Genomic DNA, 17,399 nt, shown 5'->3' on the forward strand with positions numbered 1-17,399 from the left:
GAGGATTAAATGAGATATTACACATATAATGCTTGACTTACAGTAATACCAGTGGACTTTAGCTTTGTTATAGAATAATGTAATAATGAGCCTCAAGCTAAAGGTTGCAGCAAATATGCATTCAGTCAAACATTGATTCGCTCAACAGATATCTACTGAGTATCTCCTTTGGGCCAGGTCCTAAAGATATGGTAATAAGCAGGAAAGATGAGGGCTCTGCTTTCACTGGGGATATGCATAAAAATAGAGACACATATCAGTCACAAGGACACGGATGGATCCATGAGAACAAATAGAGAGAACTACTGGAATGAAAAGAACTATAGTTTTATAAGAATCTAAAGAGAAAGCCGGGCGTGGTGGTGGACGCTTGTAATCCTCTTGTAATCCCCGTGCTTGGGAGGCGGAGACAGGAGGATCGAGCTGGTTCAAAGCCAGCCTCGCCTGGCTTAAGAGACCCTGTTTCCAAATAAAAATATAAAATAGGTCTGGGAGTGTAGCCTGGAGGTAGAAGGATTTCCAGGAACCCTAGTACCACACACACACACACACACACACACACACACACACATCTAGAGAAGGAATCTGACCCAAACTGGAAGACTTCCCAGGGAAAGTAAGATTGAAATAGAGTATGAAGGATGAGTAGGAGTTTGCAAGAAAGAGAAGAGGAGGGCAGAGAACAAGACAGACACAAGAGCAAGTACAAAGGTGAAACACAGTCAAGGGGGGATGGGGAGCAGAAGATGGGGCGCTTGTCTAAGACACTGGCAATTTGGGGATCTATAGAGAAAGATGCTCAAATCATGTGGGTCCTAAAGTCTCTATCACACATGCTGATCTTTACTCTCTCAGTAGGTTGTAACATGTCTGAAGGTCTTTGGGGCACATCCCTAAAAGGGTCCCCATGACTTCTCCTTTCAGTTCATACTCTGAACCACTTACCTGGAGCCAAATAGCACTGAATTATGTGTTATTAAGCCAGAACCTCTTTCCTGCTTATGTCTTATGCCCCTACAGAGACTATACCCTCTCCAGGGACCAGAAACACGTGTGCTGTGACTCACACAGAATCTTGAGAACGCCAGGTGCTTAAATAGACTGTATGCCAAGTGTCAGACAAGCCCCACTACAAAGCCTGTCTCTCCTTTTCCAAAGAGAAAATCAACTCGAATCCACAAACTTTCATAAAGTAGTAAGATGTCTAGTTCCATACTAAATAGATCAGGTTATTTGCATCTATTTTATCCTATATACTATAAAATAGTATAAACATTTAGACATATCATTTCCACCAATATTTCTTTTAAATGGTTGCAAAATATGAAATAATCACATTCACAAACCTCCTGTGGACATTGGTCATCTGCCTTCATCGTCACTGAAGCCATTTCTGAATCACCTACCTCCTCTCTCCGTGGCAAATCCTCTGCACTTCCAAATTGTTCAAGACATAGCACTGGGGATCCGTACAAGAGGCTCTCACTGAAGAGTTGATTAGAAGCACCAAGAGTTTTTTTTTTTTTATTTGTCCTCTTGGTGGGTATTTATGATCTCTACAAGTTTATCATTTATAATATACTTTTTTTTTAAAAAAAGGGAACTTTAAAAGACTTGTTTAGAATACCTCCAACATTTTCAGTGATGAAGTCAAATCGTCAGAAATAACAGCCAAATCTGTGTTAAATGTTTCTGACTCTCTTTTTCTCCTGGCGTTATCAGGTGACATCTGCAAGTCTCCTACCCCGTCTCTCCCACAGACACTCATCTACTGTGGTCACGGCTGACTAATAGTGCCTTTCTCCAAATATTCCCCGATGTTCAAAATAAAGTAATTGAGAAAGTGTTAGGAATGAAACATTTTTTAAAGGCTTGTATTTCATGGAAGAGCTTATTTTGCGGGGCGGGGGGGTGAGGAGAGAAGCTTCTCCTGATAATGAGATATGTGTGCTAAGTCCCTGCCAGAGGAATATGTTTGCCTACCTTACCTTTGGTTATATGGTTCAAGTGACAGGATAACCTGGAAACTTTTGCTGAGAAAAGTATCTTCCTTTTAGGACTATATCTCATCTAACTTAAGCCAGTTTTTCTCAAAGCTGAGAGAGTCTGTCCTCAGGGAACATTTGGCAGCCTGTAGATATTTTTGTTTGTTACATCTAGGGAAAGGAATGCCATTAGTGTTTAGCGGGTAGAAGCCAGGGATGCTTCTAAACATCCTACAACACGCAGTGAAGCCCCACAACGAAGAATTATCACACCCCAAATGTCCGCTGTAGCAAATTTGAGAACCTTGACTGACATAGAATCAAGTCCAATTGGCTTAGCTGGGTCCCCCAGAGACCCACTTCCTAGGTTCTCACCTGCTTTAATGAGTTGGTGGTCTCAAAGTCCTCTGTGATTCTTAAAGAGGGCTGTCAAAAACAACCCTTCTTTGCCACCTACATTTCTTTTTCCTGTCATCCCCACCCACAGCTCTGAGAATTCATGAATGAAAGCTTGGTCAATACCTCTCCTATTTGTAGGACGACTGCATTATAGACAACACTTCCCATCCCTTGAGGTCCCTCAACATTTTGGCCACTAAAGGTTTTGAATTTCTCTCTTGAAAGTTTTTCCCAACTATGGAGACAAAGGTACACTGTGAACAGAAAAAGCAAGGGCCATTGGGGTACAAAGGAATGTGATTGTGTAGTCCAGCTCCTCACAGAGATGAGTCCTGGAGTCTACCCCACCTGCCCCTTAGCGGGGACCCCCCCCACACACTATCTGCTACTTGGTTGCTGTTAACCAGTGACAGGTGAAGGCTGTTTGATCAGTGCTTAGAGCCAGCTGGGGCACAGTCATTTTAAGCACTTCTTCCTAGACTTCTCAGAGTCCCAAGAAACACATCTCATGCCATAAAAGTATGTAGCACTGGACCTCTCACCGCTCCTTCCATGTCAGGGATAAATGCACACACAACCTGTGGTGCTGAAGCTGGGACCACTTCTCCATGTGGAGCTGGGGGTGTGGCGGGTGCAGCTTCCTACCTGGCTTGCATCAGCCTGTGGTGTCCTTGCCCATGAGCAGTGACCGGTAGGACAGAGGGGAGGGGGTCAATCATTGGTCTCGAGTTAACCCCCATTTTATTTTAGTGTTGGTCTCAGACAATTTGAATATACTTTTAGGAAAAATTGCTTCTCCCTTCCTAGAGTGATCCTGATGGGTACTGAAGTTTTTATGATTATTAATAAAATCTCTAAGGCAGAATTTTATGGGTACACAGAGACTCTAAAAAGTCATACTTTGCCTTGAAAAGTGTACATGCTAAGGGTGATGGGGAAAAACATTAAATAAGAAATTTCCAATGTGAAGTCAGAGTGCAGATGTCAGAATCTTTTCTTCCTCTTCCTCTTCATACCCTAGAGATGGAACTCAGAGGCATTCAACCTTCCAGCTACAATGCCAGCCCTATTTTTTTTTTTTAATTTTTATTTTGAAAGAGAGTCTTGCTAAGTTGCCGGGGCTGGTCTTGAACCTGTGATCCTTCTGTCTCAGCCTCCCAAGTCCCGGGATTGCAGTGTGTGCCACCACACCCCGCCAGAGACAGAATTTAAAAGTCGCTATGGCTTCTTTCACCACTGAAATTGCACCCTGCAAAGACCTTGGTTGGATGTTTGAGGAGATAGCACACGCCAGGAAGTGCCCACCATGTGACCGCCCCCAGTCATGGTTTCAGTTTAGGCGGGCGGCCAGAAGTCTCTTTGGGAAAACGCGTTGTCAGATATCCTTTGGTTTGTTTTTTTATCATCTGCTTTGCTTTTCCTCCTTCTCCTTTGGTGCCTCCCCCACTTCAGTTCTGTCAACATATTCTTTGGGGTTTCATGGATCCATTCATTGGAACTGTGTAAAATCAAAGCGACTTAAAAAGAAACCCCAATTCCTTTTTAACCTCCAAATGAGGATGGGTTGTAAAAGAGACGAGGGCGAGGGGCAGGAGGAGTTAAACATCGATGCTTCCCGCGCAAACAGGAAGGGCAGCGCTCCCGACATCTGGTTAGAAGTCAGCTTCGTAATTCATGCAGATATGGGGAAGAAAATTCTTTGGTGAAGCCTGGAAAATTTTAGCTTTGTTCAATGCAAGGGAATAAACCAGCATTGTTTCCGTATCCAGTCCTTGCTTTAGAGGGCGCAGGGAGCCCTACCTGGGCGTCTGCCCCATTTCCTCCCCAACCCCTCCCCCCCCACACCCGGCTTCTGGACTCCTATAAAATCCTGCATTTAAACTGGATTCCTGGAAAACTCAGTCATTACCAGTACGTAATGACAGGTTGGTTAATTAATGGTGTGCAATTCAAAAATGGGAACAGGACAAACAAGGAAGCTAATTTTGATAATGAACAGATCCGCAGCAACCAGATGACAGTCTCCCGTATGCCATGCCATGCAATGCCAGCCATGTTTTTGTTTGGATTCAGTGTTAATTTTAGAAACTGTAAAACACAACATGCCAAATTGGTTGATTGAAATAGTGCTACTTCCCAGAGGCTAACAATCTGTTGTCTCTTGCAAGGGGCTGCTGAGGCGCGCTCACTGGGTTATAGGCAAGCGTCTTCAGGCAAAACAGGGGACTTGAAACAGAGGTCCAGGTAATTTGGTGCGGTAGTGAACCGGATGCTTCTAGGGTTTCAATTCTGCCTTGTGTTTCTTCGTGTCTTCCTTCGCTCATGCATCTATGTTTCTATTTATTGTGTAATTGGTTCAATTCTCTTTGCCAGTATACACCCAGGCAATATTTTGATCTGGAACATTGCCTTTTTAGTCCAACTTATATACAGCATTCTCCCTAAAGACCTGTCAAAGAAGTTGGCCATTTCAAATAATCTACAAATATTCATTCCTGAAGGGATATTGAATTTTTATGGACCTTTTAAATCCAACAACATCTAGCTGCTGGTTTTTAAAATGAGAAGAAGGAATGAAAACTGGAAGGAAGGAAAGAAGGTAGGAAGAAGTTAGAGAGGAGACGAGGAAAGAAAGAAGGTACCGAGATAAATTGGTTTGTGATTTTTAAATTCAGACAAACTCTGAAGAAACACTTCCCCTTTCTTTAAACAATGAATCCTGGATGCTAAATTGTTGAATTTTAAATCATATGATAAAGTGGCACTTAAGGAGGCTATACACAATGAAGATAAACTTTATTTTTGCTCCTGTGAGATTTCTATTTAAAAGCAGGGAAGATTGTTTTAACCGAGCAGAGCCTAATAGCAAATTCAGTAGCTGACTTATTATAAAATTATAAATGTTAATTTTGTGATCACATTTTATGAAAGTTGTTACCGACGATGGTTAAACATGTCAGTTTCTTGTAGTTAGATCGCTGCTCACTAGTAAAAGACTCACAGCACCGAGTGTAATTTAATGGGAATTAAAACAAGCCCCGTTTTAAGGGGAACTTTTGCTAGGGAGAAAAGTCCCTCCAGCATATCAGTGAGATACTTCAGGTAAACATTCAGAATTACCTTCTGGCTAAGCAAGCGAGCTGGGGAAAAGAAAAAAAAAAAAAGGAAGAAGAAGAAATCCCAGTCTAGACCCCTGTGGCAAGTGGAAAGGATTTGGAACGGCTCATAATAGGAGCTTTTAGTTGTTTTGCTGGGTCATTAGCTATTTGGTATGATTTGTTTTATCCAAGAGCCATTCTGGATTTTAAGGCATCCTTCCTCATTGCAAAGATAAGTACAAATTCAGATATTCAGGGAGAATTTGACTTTTATTTCTTTCTTCCTCGTTAGAATCTATTTGGACATCCCCTTTTCAAGCCTTTCTGTTTCATGCCAACTCTTTTAAGAAAAGAAAAAGGCTTAAAACAAACAGCGGTTAGAAGCAACCACCTCTGCACCTTTTTTGTCAGGGTTCCCGTGAATGTATTTAGAAACGAGACACAACCCTGCCTTTTGCCTTAATGAGCGTTTAGGAGGTCCTACTCTCGGGCCATTGGTAATGAGAAAGAAGCATAGTTTTGATTTACTATTGTAGTTTAAATAGATTTTAATCCAGTGAAATTGTTTTGTTCTAATTCTTCTATCCGTTTTCTCTCAGTTCACTGACTTCTCAAAGGAAGACTTTTCCCAAGTAGCCGGCAGTTTCCCAGTATGATAAGGCGAAGCGGCGAGAAAGTTTAGCTGTTGCTTTCTTTGTCTTGCCTTTCGCCCACTGCAAGACTCGGAGGCCCCTTGGGAATCCTTGGAGTGTTCTTGGCAATTGTGGAGCGTTATAAATGGAATACAAATCAAAAGCATCGTTTCCTTGGCTCCTTTAGGTTCTTAAGCAGAAGAATGTTCTGATCACTGAAGCCATTTCAGGGCCCGAAATTAGAAAGTAATAAAAAATATCACACTCTCCCCGGTGGGCAGTACATTTAATTGGTTCCCCAGCTGGGGTCCAGCTCTAAGTCAGAAATGCTTACCCTGCCGATCCCTGCTTGTGAAGGACTGCATGCAAACGCAACCAAATAAGTAAGAAATCAAGCAAAGGAAAACAGGAAAGCTAGAGACGATTTCAGAAATAAATAGCTTGGAACTAGAAAGAATGAAAGAAAAAAAAAATGCATTAGGCCCAAATTTCTTTAAACACACACCAGACCAGACAGCAAGTTTGGGCGTTTAGATCAGTTTGGGCCAACATCCCTGCTTGGGACTGAAGTTATTCCTTGGATTGAATTCCAGCTGCAGGATGCTCTTCGGGAGAAAACGGACCGTGTTCACACACTCCTGGCTCTTTGGGATTTGTCTTGAAAGATGGGCCAGAGCCCTGGTTAGCAGTTCTTGGTCTAAGCACTGCATTCTCGGCCGGGCCAGTTTTGTGCTGGTGGAGTTTGCTTGTCTAGGAGCTGGGGCTGACTACATCTTCCAGGACCGCATGGACCACAGAGCCTAGTGCTCTGCTGCCACCTTCTGGTCGACCCAGCTGCTGCGGCAGAAGGCGGCTCCTCACTGGGCTGTCCAGAACTCGGTGACTAGTCCCTTCTGCCTTGCAGAGCCCAGCTCCCTTCTGGAGACAAACATGTCCTTTCAAGGACGTGGGGTTTGTTCTCTTGAAATGGCTCCTTCGAGAACTATGTCATACTGTTTTGCCTGCGCCCCCCCCCACCTCGGTCCCTTCATCCCTTCGTTCTTGATCCGAAAGTTTCTATAGATAGGGAGAGTCTGGAAAAGGAAGCAGAAGGCAAAAGACAGGGTTTTTGTTTTCCAACAACAGCACACTCTTGTCTAAATCATTGCCAAAGACAAATGGGATGAGGCAGAGGAGAGGAAAAATGAGATTGAATCGCAGAAAAAAGTCTTGACAGCAAGATCTATTGCCCTGTGGAGAGGCCGTCCCCAGGGGGGAGCTGTTGGTTGAGATATTTAAAACTTGAGTGGACAAAACATTAGACCTTTCACCACAGGGAACAATTCTACAGCAGCTCTTGGGACCTGACCCGCCTGCGCACAGAGGACCTTCCCAACTCTAATTTTTTATGATTTCTCAATTGACTTCCCATTCTATAAAAAGTATTCTCTTGCCACTGAGGAACCCAACCGCTTTGACATTCGGTTTGAGGTCAGGATGGTTTCAGTATGCTTTCATTTTTGTGCAGCGCTAAAAATGCCCCTGCACCTACTCTCTTTGAGTCAAAGGAAAAACAAATTCACATCATTAAGCCCGTAAATGTGTGCTTTGGGCAGGGGACGGAGGAGTCTGCCCTTGACTGCTGGCCAAGGCACGGCGCTCAGATTACCCTGGGGGCTGCTGAGCGGCCGTTGGCACACGCTTGCCTCCTCTGAGTCACCGGGTTTGGCTTGGTGTCTCATTGGTCAGGACGATGATATTGGATGCCAGTTGGGAACATTCTGGAAGGGCTGGTAGGGTGGAAGAACTATCATAGCTCATGTCTCCTCATGGACGGTCCCTTCCTGGTGTGGACTGTGTGCTTCTGGGCTTCAGGACTACCTGAGGGAGACGAGAGGGAGGATGGGCAGGAGAGCTGGGGTGCACAGTTCATGTTCTTGGCTGCAGATTCTTCTCCAGGGTGACTTGGTTCTGCCGCACAGGTAATCATTATTAGGCTTCTAGTAGTTGCTAGAAGCTGGTGTGTCAAAGCAGAAATGAACAACGGACAAGAAAACAAATGGAGCCCTTAAGAATAAATCTCTCAGCAGCTTTGTTCTTAGGGCAAAGTTTAAAATCCCACGCTCAGCGTGGCACGTGATCTGGCTCCTTCCCGCCCCTCCCATCTCCCCTTGGCCCCTGCTCCAGGCTCTGACACTCCAGCAGCCTGGGCCTTCTCTCCTGCCCTCGGTGAGTTCTGTTCCTCCTCATCTCAGCGCCCGCCTGGGTGCTCAGCCCAAACCCACTGGCTTCTTCCCACCCCTTCACCTCATCAGCGCTTCCGCTCATCTGCCAGTTCCCGGCTCAGAGGTCAGTCTGCACGGAGGAGACTCCCAGACCTCTTGGCCTGGGTCAGCTCTCTCAGGCCCGCTTGGCCCTTGTCCCATCTCCATCGGAGCACGTGCCATGAGGATGACTCACAGGCCCAGGGCTGGTGGGTACAGTCCATCTCCCCTGACACAACATGCTCCATGCAGCTGCCCCCACCCCCACATCTCGTTGGCCTTGCTTCTCAGGGTCTCCCCCAAGACCTTGCTCAGAGGGCCACAGCTCCATGGGCAAAGGAAGGGCTGGATTAGCAAAGCCCATAACCCTAGTAGGTAGGAGGCACTGCTGCAGAATTACAGATAATGAACTCCACCTGAAAGGGCTTCCTAGAGAAAGTGACGTCCAAGGAGAAAGAGGGAAGGGGAGCCAGTGGGTGGGATCCAGAGGGAAGCATATTAAGTGCTGTGGGCATAGATGTTTCTATCCCTCAGAACGTCCTTATACTGTACAAAACACATGCACCAATATGAGTATAACAAATGGAAGAGAGAAGAGATGCACTATGTGTGCTAAGAAAATAGTTTCTTGCTGAGAAGGATCTGGAGGCAATTTCTATAGGGCGAGCCCCTCCAGCCAACCTAGGAATAGGGCCACTCTTCCAATGCCATAGTATAAAATAATATACATTGCCAGGCGTGGTGGCGCACACTTGTAATCCCCATGCTTGGGAGGCGGAGACAAGAGGATCACGCAGGTTTGATGCCAGCCTCGCTGGCTTAAGAGACCCTGTTTCCAAATAAAAATATAAAATAGGGCTGGGAGTGTAGCCCGGAGGTACAAGGGCTTCCAGGAACCCCAGTACCACCAAAAAAACAAAAAACAAAAAACAAAACAAAACAAAAATAAAATAAAATAATAAACATCTATGGTAAGAAGCCCAAACATTATGAAAATGTATAAATACTAAGAATCATCATCCTTATCCCTCACACATACCTCATCCTTCCGGAAGTAACCATTAGTAGTTGTGGATGTTTTATTCCTTATTCCTAGACTTTTTTTTTTTTGCATTTTCCCTCAGTTTTAAAATTTTTTATAATGATATTTTATTCTGCCCCTAAAAGGTGTGATGACATGGTCCTAGGGAAGGGCCTGGCTCATTCTTTTATTTAACTGGGGATCGTGGCAAATCTAGAGGAGTCTGTAGGCCAAGGCTTACTTCCCAGAAGCCAGAAAAGATGTAGTAAAAGAGATTTTATGTTGTTGCAGAACAGCATTTGTGGCCCTTATTTTCCAGCCCTTGGAAACAGGTTTAGCTATAGAGAGACTTCTTTTAATAGGCTCAGAGACTATTGAGTTAATCACAGAGAAGGTTGAAAAGCAGGATGTACCAGTAAATTTTAATAGATTGAAAAATATGAATGGTTTAAGCACATTTATGCTCAATAAGTCCTAAGCGCAGGGATCCTTTTAATTATCCTCTCTCTGTCTCTGTGTCTGTTGGTCTGTCTACCACTCTTGCTCTCTCTCACACTGGCATCTGTCCTTTTCATGATGAACAGACCGGGGCGGAAGAGGAATAAGCGGAGCTGCCAAGTTGAGTACCAGTCATTGAGCTAAATGTCTATATATGTTGCCTCAGTCCATCTTCCTGGCAAATAGGTCCTGGTGTTATTATTCCCATTTTATAGATGGCAGAACCAAGAAAAGTATCTTGCACAAGGTCAACAAGACAAGTGAGTGTCAGGGTTGGAACCTGCACCCAGACAGCCTATCCCAAGAGTCTGCAAGCATCCCTGTGGAGCTGTTTTGGCATCAGGCTAAATTATAAAAAGCAGCATGGGGTATGGAGTCTAAAGTCCTAGCTCTATCCCCTCTTAGGGAGCTAGAAATGCTTGCATCTCTCTGCGTCTCTGTTTCAACTCTTACAAAATGGAGATAATAATTGCCATCCCTCTGGATGACTGGGGAAGTGTTTGGTTGGCTCTTTCATCTTGTACATTTTCCATGAGTTCCTTTTAGCTAATTTCACAGTGATACTTCTCAAGATGAAGGAGGCTGACTGAGATCTCTGAGAAGAAGAATGCCGACCAACAGGCTACACCCACATTGAAGGTGGGGACAGGTGGAAAGGATGCTTGCCCTTCCTACCACTCTGTCTGCTCACATTCTCATCCCTCCCTCCAGGTGCAAGATATCTAGTGTTGGAGATTTGTGTCCACAGGTAGCTCCTAAGATGACTACTTTTATTTTGCAAGTATTTTATTGTCTCTGTCAAGTAACTTGTGCTTATAGCCAAGAGTCAAATAACACAGAACAGTAAAGATAATATTTTAATTTTAATATATATATATTTTTTGCAGGGACATTCTACCTCTGAGCTACACCCCTAGCCCTTTTTTTAATCTTTTTTAATTTTTGAAAGAGGGTCTCACTGAGTTGCCAAGGACCTCACTAAGTAGCTGAAGCTGTCCGCGAACCTTGATCCTTCTGTCTCAGCCTCCCGAATGCTGGGATTATAAGCATGCGCCACCATGCTCAGCTGACTGACAATCATGTTTTTAAAATGCTCACTTTTATGTTTTTCTCAAGGTTCTGTATCTCTTGGTTCTTGGCGTGTAGATTATAAGCTCTGTAATACCCATCATTGATTTTCTAAGATAGCCTACAAATAGCATTCTGATCACTGGAATCTAGTTGAGGAAAGGCTTGTGAGGTGTTGATAGACAGGGTAAGTAAGAAAAGAAAGGAAAGAGGAAAGAAAGCTTCTTGAAGAAATCAGAAGGACATCCCCAACCCTGGAAGACTGAAATCAGATTTTTCTCCGGCTCATAGTTGTTCCCGAGTTTCAATAGCAACACGCAGGGGAAGCTGATCTTGGTCTTTAAAATGCCCTGTGCATCTCCTCCCTAAAAACCCAAACATCCACAGAGAATGTAAATATGCCTCCTCTTGCTCCACAGCCTCTTTCCTCCAGCAAACATGTGTGAAATCTCACACGTATTCACGCTTACGGAGCCCCATTCAACATGACAAGGCTGTTTCCCATGTGTCTGTTGGAGGCGCCAAACCCCAAAAGCCAAACGAGACCAGATGGAAAACCACAAAACCAGGCCCCTGCCCTTTGCAGCGTGTCGTCACCTCATTTGGGTGTGCATCCAGTGAAAAGACCAAGGGCCAACCCCAGTTCTGAGTCACGCTTAGCAAAGGAGATGGCTTTCGTCACCTAATCCATCCGACATCCCGGCCCAGCGCCTCCTTGCCTTGACCTTCTAAAGGCCACTGGTTCTGTCCCTTCGCCTTCCCTGCCACAGAGCAAAGCCTGGGAAAGAACTCATGTACATTGAAGGGAAACAGAGCAGCCCCAGAGCGGTCATCGTCATGGGTTTATACACTGTCTTCCTAGTGTGTGTGTGTGTGTGTGTGTGTGTGTGTGTGTGTGTGTGTGTGTGTTTGGTACTAGGGGTTGAACCTAAGGACATTCTATGTCCAAGCCACATCTTCAGTTCTATTTTATTTTTTTGAAACAAGGTCTTGCTAAGTGGCTGAATGTCTTGCTAAAGTACTGAGGCTGGTTTTGAACCTGAGATTCTCCTGTCTCAGTCTCCCAGAAACTGGGATTATAGGCATGTGCCAACACACCCAGTTCTTTTTGGTGTGTTGGGGGAAGTGAGTGGAGATCATGGAGTTCTTCTTTGCATTAATCATTTTGACATCTGGTGGGTTCCTTGTCTTGGAGGAGAAAGACAGAATAACAGTAATGCACAGAACACCTTCAACGCTTTACAGATACCCAAACACCTTGACACTGCGTTCTCCTTTGACTCTCCCTGGCCACTGTGAGAAGAAAAGGCTTGTTTCACAGAAGAGACCATTGGAGCTCAGAAAGGTTGAGGGGTTCACCCACGTAGTAATGGGCTAAGACATTCTACTTGCTTCTCCACCCTCCAAAACATATTGAGAGATTCCCATCGATCTGCCATTGGAGTAGAAGATGAAAATGGAGGAAAAAGCCCCTGACTCTCTCCATCCCACTCTCCCTTCAACCCCATCTTTAGTTCCCTCCTGGATCTGTGCAGAAATGGCCGTCCCAGTGCCTGGTGTAGCCATGTGACCTTCTCCTTCTTCATGCAGCTGTCTGTCACAGGCTGAGCAGAAAGCTGACAGTGACCAGTGGATGACATTTCTCTTTGAGGATTGCTGGGGAGCAGGCAGGCTGGCATTTTTTTTTTTTTTTTTTGGTGGGGAGGGGAGAGGAGGCTGTCCCAAATGATATTTCTCAAACTTGTTTTTGAAAAACCAAGAAATCAAGTCTGGTTAGTGTCTCGCTGTTGCAGAAGGAGTGGCTGTGGGTAGCATCAGAAGAGGTGATCCTGAATCGCCCCAGGGTAGAAGCAATTGCTGAGAGAGAAACACGTTTTCTGACCTGCAGGAATTCGAAGGAGTGACACATGAGAGTTGTGTTGGCCCTTGGTCCCCACAGTTGGGGTCGATCAAAGACCCCAGTGTTAGTCATGACCCGGGCCACTCGTTTTCACTTGTATTTTCTGGGGACCATATACAGGTGCATAGAATCTTTATAAATGCTGGCCACTTGGTTGTGATTTGTACAACACTCCTCCAGTAGAGCTCTGCCTTATTTAAGCAGTCTTCAGTTTCAAAATCTGGAGGAATCTCACCCTCTTTTCCCACAGTCGTCTCTTCTGTTGCCTTCTGGGTCTTTAAGGTCTGCCTATATCAGGAGCGGTCAGAGAAGGACCAAACAGATGGTTGGCATAGGGACAGCAGTGAACCCCTAGTGTATTCAGTTTTCTTTTTGGATGAATTTGAAAAAAATATTGCTTTCATACTAATAATAGTAAGAATGACAATAATAACAGTGACCCAAACAGTACACTAAGGTCTTTATAAATATTATCTTACCTGATCCTCAGACCAAATGGTTAGATATAAATGAATCAGTATCCTCACCTTATATGCGAGAAAAATTGAGGCTTAAGGAAGTTAATTTGCCTAAAATCATACATTGTCAGAGAGAGAGAGAGATGAGATCCATACCCAAGACTATTTCATTCTAGAATTTTCTATCATGACACACTGATGGCCGTAGGTTAGTGACTCCCAAACTCTAGGTGCAACCCAGAAGCAGTATTGATGTTTTGACCTTTTCTATGCTTCTGTAAGCAAGATTTTGCTAAACCACTTCCTCTGTGGCAGAGCCTGGGATGCAGAGCCTTTCTCTGTTGATTCTAGAGTGAGTCTATTCTGCGTTCAGTAACACAGCCTGGTTGAAGGCTCAGCCCTGACTCCATGAGGGCTCCATGTGAGTACAATAGGAAATAATAGCCTCAAGTGCAGAAATCCCCTTTCGGAACCAAGAAACTCCAAGCAAAATACCCAATTAATGATGCCCAATTAAATTTGTATTTCAGATAAACAATAAATTTTAGGATAGATATGTCTTATACAATTCTTGGGCTACACTTATCCTTAAACATTAGCCATTGTTTATTTGAAAAGCAAATACTTGGATTTTTTTTCTCCTCCTCCTCCTCCTCCTCCTCCTCCTCCTCCTCCTCCTCCTCCTCTTCCTCCTCCTCCTTCTTCTCCTCCTCCTCCTCCTCCTCCTCCTCCTCCTCCTCCTCTTCCTCCTCCTCCTTCTTCTTCATCTTCTTTTTTTTTTTGGTACTAGAGATCGAAACCAAGGGCATTCTACCTCTGAGCTATACCCCTAGCCCTTTTAATTTTTTTTTAAACAATGTGTTGCTAAGTTGCTGAGACTAGCCTCAAACCTGCAGATCTTCCTGTTTCAGCCTCCTGAGTATTGGGATTACAGACGTGTGCCACTGTGCCTTGTGATATTTTGTATTTTTTATTTGCTAATCCTGACATTAACTGGATTTTGATACAAAAATATCTGAACTAACCAACAAAATGTGATGTGAGTCTAATGCCCAAGAGCATCTCAGAGACATCATTAATATGGTTTCAACAACAACAATAATAATAGCTAAGCACTGGAACACTGGAATTTTGGCAAAGCTTCTATGATTGATGTGGGATTAACTCAACAGCTATTTGAATTAGAATTAGCACAGAAAATCTTGAACAACTGGTTGGTGTAGTCTAGGTAGGCGACTACATAGACTTTAAATTAGTGTGATTCTCTGTCCTGGCTATATATTGGAATCATATAGGAAGTTTGAAAAATCCTAATGCATGAACCTCCTCCCCACCCTTAATATCTAGAGTAACTGGTCCAAGATATGGCCTAGACATGGATGCAACAAATAATCCATAAATTTCAAGATTTCATAAATAGTGTTGTGGACAAAATGGAGGTCAAGAGCTATGAAGAAGGAACCGACACACTTTAACTCTAGTCCTATAGCTCCCAGGGAGGAACAGGGAACCCAGCAGGTAATAGGCTGGGAAGGACTGGTTAGGCAGAGAGGAACGAGGAGTGGATGCCAGGTGCAGGGAATGGCCTGGAGGTGAGGGGAAGAAAAAAACACAAAAGTCAGGTACCAAGGACAGACCAGGTATATTAAAAAAATATTATCCAGTTTTGTTTCCACATGCAAAAATAATGCATGAATTTGGGGAAATACAGTAAAACAAGATGGAGGGAAAACTGACTATCAATCACTAACTAGAAATTGCTTTTAAAGTTTGGCTGCTTTTCTCTGCCCTGTGGTGATTCTTCAGAACGCGCTATACCGTAACTCTATGCCCTACGTTGTTTACTTAACCTTGTATCACAAGTATTTCTCCATGTCATTATGAAATTGTTCATGAATATGTCTGCTGGCTGCAATGGTTGCCATGGTATTGATGTAGTATAAGAGCCTCTCAATCTTTTTCCTAAAGTTGGACATTCAGGTTATGTCCAATTTTTCACATAGTTAGGGGCCTGATTTGGAACTCATAAGGCAAGAGTGGCATAGGATGAACATAGGTGTTTCCCTAGTAGTCTGTGTTCTAAAAGATTTTGCAGGTGCCTATCTTGTGCTCTCTTGAGTCCCGGTGGAGGGCCGCGAAGCCTTCAACATCCACACCAGGCTTCAGGTCCATCCTCAATGTCAAAAGGCGCCCACTATGGGGGTATTCTAAGCAATGTGTCCTGCTTTCTCCTTCCAGCCCCAAATCACACTTTCTAACAAACAGAGGTGCTTCTTCTTCCCCGTACTGACTTCTGTTTGGCCAAAGAATCACCGTTGGGACCTAAGATAGTTTTAACACCCAATTAAAACTGTGTAATTGGATAGAATTGCAACTTCTTTGCTCCGGCTGGGAGCCACAATCTGTTTCACACCTGAATGCTGTTTCACTTGGACTTTTAGTAGTTTTCCTAGAGTAGCAGAGATGGGGTATCAAGAGAGAACCCTTTCTCATTTTTTGATATGCCAATTATTTCCCCATTATTTTAGAGGAATCACAGGTGGTTGAGCTGCCGTTGTTAACTTCCCTTGGGTTAGGACCCTATTTTGAGCCTGTGGTTTTAGCACTCAACTCTCTCTGGGGTCTGATATTTAAAATGTCAAACCAAGGCAGGTATGGTGGCGCACGCTTGTCATCCCAGCATTTGGGAGGTTGAGACCGGAAGATTGAGGTTCGCGGACAGCCTCAGCTACTTAGTGAGGCCCTCTGCAACTTAGCGAGACCCGGTTTCAAAATACAGAATAAAAAATAGGGCAGAGGGTATAGCTCAGAGGTCGAATGCCTCTGGGTTCCATCCCTAGACCCGCAAAAATAAATAAATAAATAAATAAATAAATAAAATGTCAAACCTAAGGCTGGGTGTGGTGGCATATGATTATAATTTCAGTACTTGGAAGGCTGAGACAGGAGGATTGCAGATCAAGGCCAGCCTCAGTAACTTAGAGAAACCCTCCGCAACTTAGTGAGATCCTATTTCAAAATAAAATAGGGTAGAGGGTGTAGCTCAGAGGTAGAATGTCCTTGGGTTCAATCCCTGGTACACAAAAAAGTATAACCCAAACAAAAACAGTCCGATCAGGAGGGGATAATGGTCAGGCTTGTCTCAGCCAAGGTGCCATCTATAAACAAAATAGAGTTTCAGGCTCACCTGGTCCAGTTTCCATGGCCTTGGGGATGCAAGTAGACCATGCTACTATGCGAAGTTATGACCTGTTTTAAAAACATGAACCAGATGCGCATTTTGTGGGTTGGAAAGTAAACCAAATTAGGGGAGACCAAGAAGGCTTGAAATACACTCTTAATGATTTTTAAAATCAGAGCTCTACAGATGGATTTAGGGTAAATAGGGAAAAGTGCGGCCATCCTTTATTCATCTCTATGATCTAGACCTCTTCCTTCCCTGGCACCACCCCTGTCTCTCGGGTTTAACCTGGGATTACACCTGACTTTGGTGGAGAGTTATCAGTTCTACAGAAGATCTGCATGTTGGATCAATGCTTCTCAAACCCAAGGATGCACAGAGTCACCTGGGGGGGACATGTTAAACTCCAGATTGTGGGGCCTCAGTTCTGATTCAGTAGGTCTGGGATGGGGAGTCTATGGTGATGCTGCCGATACAGGGACCACCCTGGAAATGACTATGTTCAATTTTGAAGCTTCCTTTATAGCCATCAAACAGGGTACTCAAAATCCACAGTGACTCTCCGGGCATGGTGGCACATGCTTGTAATCCCCACGCTTGGGAAGCAGAGACAGGAGGATCGCACAGGTTCGTAGCCAGCTGCGCTGGTTTAAGAGACCCTGTTTCAAAAATATAAAATAGGTCTGGGAGTGTGGCCCAGAGGTAGGAGGGTTTCCAGGAACCCCAGTACTACAATAATAATAATAATAATAATAATAATAATAATAATAATAATAAATAGGTATGGGAGTGTAGCCCCGGCTTTTATTATTTATTTTGAAACAGGGTCTTACTAAGTTGTGGAGGGCCTCACTAAGTAGCTGAGGCTGGCCACAAACCTAGATCCTCCTGTCTCAGCCTCCCAAGTACTGGGATT

This window comes from Muscardinus avellanarius, assembly GCF_963383645.1.
Source record: "Muscardinus avellanarius genome assembly, chromosome: 4".
NCBI lineage: Eukaryota > Metazoa > Chordata > Mammalia > Rodentia > Gliridae > Muscardinus > Muscardinus avellanarius.